Here is a 7,136-nt window from a genome sequence, read left to right on the forward strand (position 1 = left end):
ATTCTACGCATGCTCTCTATGCAACCATGCCCACATATGCTCTCATAGCAACTAGGGCACCAAACGACACTTGATTCGATAAAACCACAAATACAACTTCCCAATGTGGGTGCACTAGCTCATCCGTCGTGTCTTCACTCAATTGTTGTCACATTGGAATGCTTCATTTGCTAAGAGGATGAAGGTAGAGATTTTTCCCATAGATGCAAGAACTGAGAGGAGATACCCTTCATGGTGATTCTCTCTTGCCAGAGGTGATAAAGAACAAGCTCAAGAGAGTGAGAAGCCTACAATCAATCCTATCCAGGTAAGCAAACCGTCAAGCTATACAAACAATGCGAAGATCCAACACAATAATATAGCAAGACAGAGTAGAGAAGAGGGAAAGCTCACAGGTATTCTATTGCAAGGCAATGAATGTGTATTGCTCAATGTCAAAATTCACTAATCTAAAAATGACTAACTTTTAGCTGGATAAAACTTATCAATTGGTACTAGTTCTGGTCCTAAGCAACTCTATACATGAAGTTTGTCACTTCCTTATTTGGCATTAAGATCAAGGTTCATTCACTTTATAAAGTCATGCTAATAGTGAGTAATCATGTCCTTGAATCACCAAGCTTGGGTAGTGAAGATGGCATCCATTCTGGAGATGTGTGGTTGGTCAAACATGTAATCTGCCGCATCGTGAAAAGACTAATCTACAAGCTTTGAGTTTGTTTTGAGGTAGAAAGAATGTCAAGGTTGCATGTGGTTTAATCTGGGGGGGAAAAAATCTTTGATCTGAGGCCTCATTTTTGAGTTAGTGAGATGGTGGGACCTATACAAGGAAAGAGGGCCTATGGATTTTCTTCCAAATACATGTTCCAAGACCACCTAATGTGACTGATGGTGATCCTGAATTGGTTAGGATGGCAAGGTATAATTTTGAGATCTCTAGGTGCTTCATTATTGCTTTCTACTCTTTGGTGGTGAGTTTCTTGTTGTGCCAGTGAAGGTAGCTGAAAAGAGGCAAATTGCTCCATGAAGACCTCAGGGAGTTAGATTGTCTAAAGACCACTGGAGGTTTCTTATTCAAAGAGTATCTACGTGATACGTCATACCATGGCTCAGGCTTTCACCCACCACCATGGCCCCCCACCTAAAGATGTGCCTTGATGTGTACCTAGATGGATGGTTGTCTCAATGATGAGGCTTGGTGTATGTACTAGCTATTGTGAGTGCCTATGTATCCAAGATGTATGTGATTGTGAAGTATAAATCCCTTATGATTAATACAAGTATTGATAAGGAATGAAGATGTTCCCATGTGTGTACACTCCTCCATCAGGATGACTTCAACTCTCTATTTTCTTCGACTCTTTGACATTTACCTTTAATCTTGGTTTTGGGGAATTACGGTCATGAAGGCTTTTTAGCACCCCTCTTTGATTTGATGACGGTTTTATACTACCTCCTTCGAGTCCAAATTGGAAATAGCAAATGGTGCCCAACATGGTGAGACATGGCTGTGAGACTTACCAACTTGCAACAGTGTGCAAGATACTAGCAGTCTTATAGAAGGAATTGATGAAGGGTGTCTTGTGGGAAAGCCATCAACTCGACCATTGCTTGATGTCAGAGAGTTTCGAGAATCTGATCTATCTGGTATGTCTTTGAAGGTGACCATCCGATGGTGGTGGCCATCAGATGTCAGAGAGTTTCGAGAATCTGATCTATCTGGTATGTCTTTGAAGGTGACCGATGGTGGTGGCCATCAAAGTATGTCTTTGAAGGTGACTGATGGTGGTGGCCATCAAAGTATTTGGCCCAATGAAAACATTAGTGGATATTTTAGAGGGGTCTTTGATATTGTCGAGCTATTTCACCAAAAAAAAGAGGAAAAATCGCTTAAAAGTTTTTAGTGGGTTCTAGAGACACACATTCACCAAGAGTACACTACAAACTACCATACAAGATAGAAAATTTCAAAGACTCAACCAAGTTTCTAAAGTTTAAGGTTAATATATATATAAAAGCATTTCCCAACCCATCTATACTTATACTATTTTACTGGTGTCTTATTTTTTAGCTCGGTTTGACCATGTTGTAGAGGTATATTTACTGGAAAAAATTTGCACCTTCATTGAGGTCAAACATCAAACACCATATTGGGGAATATGGGAATTTCCCATAAGTTTGGGACACGTGGTCAAAACTTTGGATTTGCCATAACTTGAACACCATTACTCCAAATTGTGCGCTTTAAAGCTTAATAGATCCCTCTTTTCAAGCGCTTTCCAATGATAGGTCACATGATAGGGTTTTGAGAAACTTATAGACATGTTAATCGGGTCCCACCTTTTTAGTATTACAAAAATGGGACTTGGGAGATTCCCAAACTCACGAATATGGTGTTATCAGGCATTATTTACTTATCCTTTAGCCCTTTAGCACCTCCTCGAGGACAGTTCATCAAGGAAAAGAAGGAGATATCATATTGTCAAGGACAAGGATCTGAATTGTACTTATCTCAACTTTATAGTAAAACAAATACACCAAAAGGTTGAGGATGATTAGTAAAACAAATACACCAAAAGGTTGAGGATGATGAGGTAGAAGAAACATTATGTGGAAACTATGGTTGTGGGATCGGGGACCTTTCTGTGAAGTAGAGATCATTAAAATTTTTCATTTGGCACCTCCATAGTGGTAAGTGGTATGAGGCCATCAAAGTATGGATCTGTATCTCCATGTGATGGTGACTGGTGTGAGGCCCCATCAAAGTATAAAACGTTGTCGGTGGACCTGTTTCCCTCCATATGCAAGAACTTACTACCATGACCACCTCCATTTGATTGACATGAATTGGCATGAACCTTGGATTGATATGTGGACTTCTCTTAGCATGGCCATTACTCTCTCCACATTATGTGATCATGTATGCGACATGATTTTTGCCTCTTGGATTGTTCTCGAGGGTGATATGTGGCTATGTATTACAGTAGTCCTTGGATCAATGTTATTGGCCTTCTCCCACTAGTGGGTAAACAAATTGTCCATGTGTTTATTCTCACGAAGATTGGTCAAATTTTAATCATATCAAAGGATGTGTCAAGAATGTTGCAGAAGATTCCTCAGAAGATGAGTTCCTCCACATTTGGTGGATAAGTGAGTTGCTTGTCATGAATGGGAAAGGATACCCTCGGGTCCTTCCCATCACCTTCACCAGTCTAGTCTTGTGTGTTTGGCGGTGGTGCTATATTGCCATGTAGGACTCCACATGTAAGACACCATCCAAAAATGCATTCTTTATTTCGATCTGATATAAATACAAGATAATACCATCCCTTAACTACAACAATATAAATGTTTGATCTCACGGTTTCCATCCTAGCAACCTGATTGAATGTTTCCTGATAGTCGATGCCATACATCTTGTACCTGCTAATAAACATACTCATCTTCATTATGCTTGTAGAGAGGTTCTCTCTACCGTGCAATATAGTGCTCATAGAGTACTATCGATCAACAAATGTGTTAAGAAACACAATGTCAATCCGAGGACTCGACCCGATTAGTACATGAAGGCTTATCCCATGAGGGAGAGTTCACATACACAAACCACCACTTCACGATTCAACCATTCAACACCTCAATCAATCTCTCAATCCCTTAAATCCACTACACTAATCAAGACAACAAGCAATGCATAGCAATCTCTTAATCCCATTCAAACATTGATTAAATCTTAGCTTTCCCTAATGCCTGCAAATCCATAAGCGTGCATCTACTAACCCACAAGCTTAAGCAAGCAGAGAATGTAACATTCACAAACCCACAAGCTCATAGAGAGAGTCTATCCATGAATAACTCATTGCCAAAGAAGTGGGCAAGAGCTTGCATCAATGGAGACTACACACACACACTACAAGCATACAGCATACACGAGAGAAAGAAAGAAGCATTCAACTAATCATAGATTAATCTACTTCAATGATGCTAAAACAGATTAAGAGAAAGAAGTGGAGCTATACTCATTGGAGCTTGATCCTCATTAGAGTACAATAGAGAGAGAGTTAGAGAGCTACCATAGCTTGAGAGCTCAAGAGCTTCACTCAATAGCTCAAGAGCTTCACTCAATAGCTTATGAGAATGGCAAAAACGTCCACTTTCTTTAGCTAACCTCTCTTTTGTAGAGATGTCACTAACCCTAACCCTAGGCCTCTTTCACACATGGGCGGACAACCCCATAAGTGAGCCTTGTTTAATACATTTAGAACTCTCATTTAGAACCCACATTGGTCTAAAATGATTTACATTGCACTTCGGCACAAAAATATGAAAAAATTATGTGCGTCTTTATGTTCCCATGGCTACAATTCCGTTCTCTCGCATTAATTGCTTCCGGCCTCCTTCCATAATCCGTGTTCCCGTGAGTGTTCCCGTGGAACATTCCCCCCTTCCTAAATCGTGCACGTCCTCGGGCGCGGTAGAAACAAAAGCTGCAAGACAAGTAAAGCCTTTTAGTGAAAAAAAACCAGCATGACAATCTCACACGTGAGCATGCAAGTGAAAGGCCAATTAGAGTTTTAAAGAGTGCTAAAAGATGTGAGTAAAGACTAGTCAAAGTGAGACTAAGTGGTAGATAGTTCTATGCAAAGGCAAGTGTGCTTGTACACCACAGGTTATGACCGCAGTCTCAATGTCCTACAAGTATTTAAGTTATTCCTAAGTGGCAACCCTACTCCTAAATATGAGCAATGGTGATTGGACCTTTTTTTTTCTCTCTTTCTTTTTTTCTCTTCTTGTTTTTTTTTTTGGATATGTGTGTGTATAAAAGATAAATAAAGAGGAAGGTTCTATCCCAATGAGATCCAAACAATGGCCAAGAGACCTCCGCCAAGAGAATCTAAAGGCCGCTAAGTATCTCAAGGCTGACAGAGCCTTTTCTTTCTTTTTGACATAAGGAGTACCCCATGAAGATGAGGGCATCGGTCTCGAGGGCCCATAATGTACCCCAGAGTCCTACCAACATCTATCAAGGCGATAGAGTCCTTGAAGGTCTTCTTCTTAATCCTTTAGATGTCAGTGTTCACCCCATGGAAACCAAGGCATTGGCCCCAAGGTGCTAAGACAACCCAAGGTCCTACCAAGCATTCCACATGGCTGTAGACACGTCATGTCTCGATTCAATTGTATATATATTTTTAGGGCATGATTTTCGTAAATTTTTTATTAATCATAGCACCTAGCCCATACCTAAGAGGTAGCTACCACTAGGGATAACTACTAGACTTTGACAGCATAAGAACTTGGCATACTCCATTGGCATATATCTTACACCATCTTCAAATAGAAATACCTTCTACTAAGTCCTCTAAAAATCTAGAAATCACTCACCACATGGTAACAACTAATTTAAAACTTAAACCAGCCAACTGTGTGTGAACATGCAAACAATATATGCAAAAGTGAAAAGCACATAAAGAACAAAAGATTATGATTTGAATACACCTGTTGTAGTGCTCGTTGATGTTGTGCAGATTGCTTCTCTTTGCTCTTTGTAGGCATTGCATGTCTCCCCCCTTCCTAATTTGTGTGCACGGTAGGTGGACTATTGGGGCATGTTTGTATGCTCTTGTTTAGCTGATATCTCTGCAAAATATTTGATTAACAAACAAGAAAAGAAAAGAAAAAATAAAATTTGTTATTGGTGCCAATCACCGAATATAGCCGAGGGAAAAAACCCAGTGGGAGAAAAGTGCCATGGCTTGTTGATCTTATTGTGGAGTCGATGAGCTTACCCTTGCACTGGTGGTGGATCCGTGTCCACTTCTACTGGAAAGATGGTATCAATCACTTCAGGATGCAAGGACAACCCTGTACAAAAGCCGGCCTCTAGAGAAGGTGGTAGAGGAAGGAGTGCTTCCTTCGCTAAAATATGGCATTGGTTCTATGGGAAGGTTAAGCAGACAATTCCGATTTTGGAATTGCTCAATATTGGTACTCATAGTGATCCAAAATTTACATGTTGAGGCTGGGGGAAGGAGGGCTTGCAAGATAGGTGGTTGCAAGTCATTTATACATGTATCCCTCCATTGTTGTGCTTGAACCTCCTCAAGTAATCTACGTTGGTACTCTCACATCAAGAAGGTTATGGCGTTGGGGTGTAATTCCCACAATTTGTTTTTTCTAAGCCCGTGCCATATCGTCGAAAGTAAGAGCGGCATAGCCAACAAATGTGTGAAGCTTCTCCTAATACGAGTCGTGCACACTCTTGATAATGTGGAAATTAATGGGTGAAGCTGTTGATAGAATAAAGTGACAAAGTGATGCCCACAACAAATTTCAACTAAGGGAGCATAAAAGTACCTAGAATGAGTTTGAAAAGGAGGAGCACCACAACCCCTGCGATGTTCAGGTTCAGTACTATCAGGGTCTATGCATGGTGGACATGTATCTCGCCAAGTATCCATCAGGACGTATCTAGGCGTAGAACAATGAACTTTAGAAACTTGAAACTTTATACACTCATATCCATCATTACAATCCCTATCAAAAACAATGTAGATAAGATCATCTCAAAAAGAACACAATCCTGTAAAGGCATAAGGAACCACATTAGTAAAAGTGAGACTATTCAAACACTGATCTACCAAAGAGCTTCAATTGTAGTGTTAATGCCTTACCTTTGGTTTTGGGTATGTCCTTCTTAAGAGGTGGGAAGGTTAGCAATTGTCGAGGAATTTGAGCAAGATAAGAGGATTTAGGCAGTGAAGTGCTAGAATCTATGCTCAAAGGAGACTCATGTAAAGTTGGATTTGTCTTAGGTACACAAGTTGATGGTGGAATTGTGTAACAAGGAGAAATTGGGACAACTGGTGATTCAATACATGTTTGGAGAAGGTCAACACAAGTAGATTTGTAGGTGCTATTACAACCACCTATCCTATCTTGAAGAGTGTGTTGATTTCCTTTGCTCCCAGTGATATGAAAAACCAAGAGTGGCTTTTGGAATCTTATTGATACACTCTTTTGGCTCTAGCAAACCATAGCATTTGGGAAGCCAAAGTATTGTTACACCCTCATAATAGCCTTGTGCTTTAAGAACATGCTTTGGGACCCCATTAGTAAGCAGAGTTAGGTATAGGTAT

Source organism: Cibotium barometz, chromosome 4 (assembly GCF_041138505.1).
Source record: "Cibotium barometz isolate CiBa-2024 chromosome 4, ASM4113850v1, whole genome shotgun sequence".
NCBI lineage: Eukaryota > Viridiplantae > Streptophyta > Polypodiopsida > Cyatheales > Cibotiaceae > Cibotium > Cibotium barometz.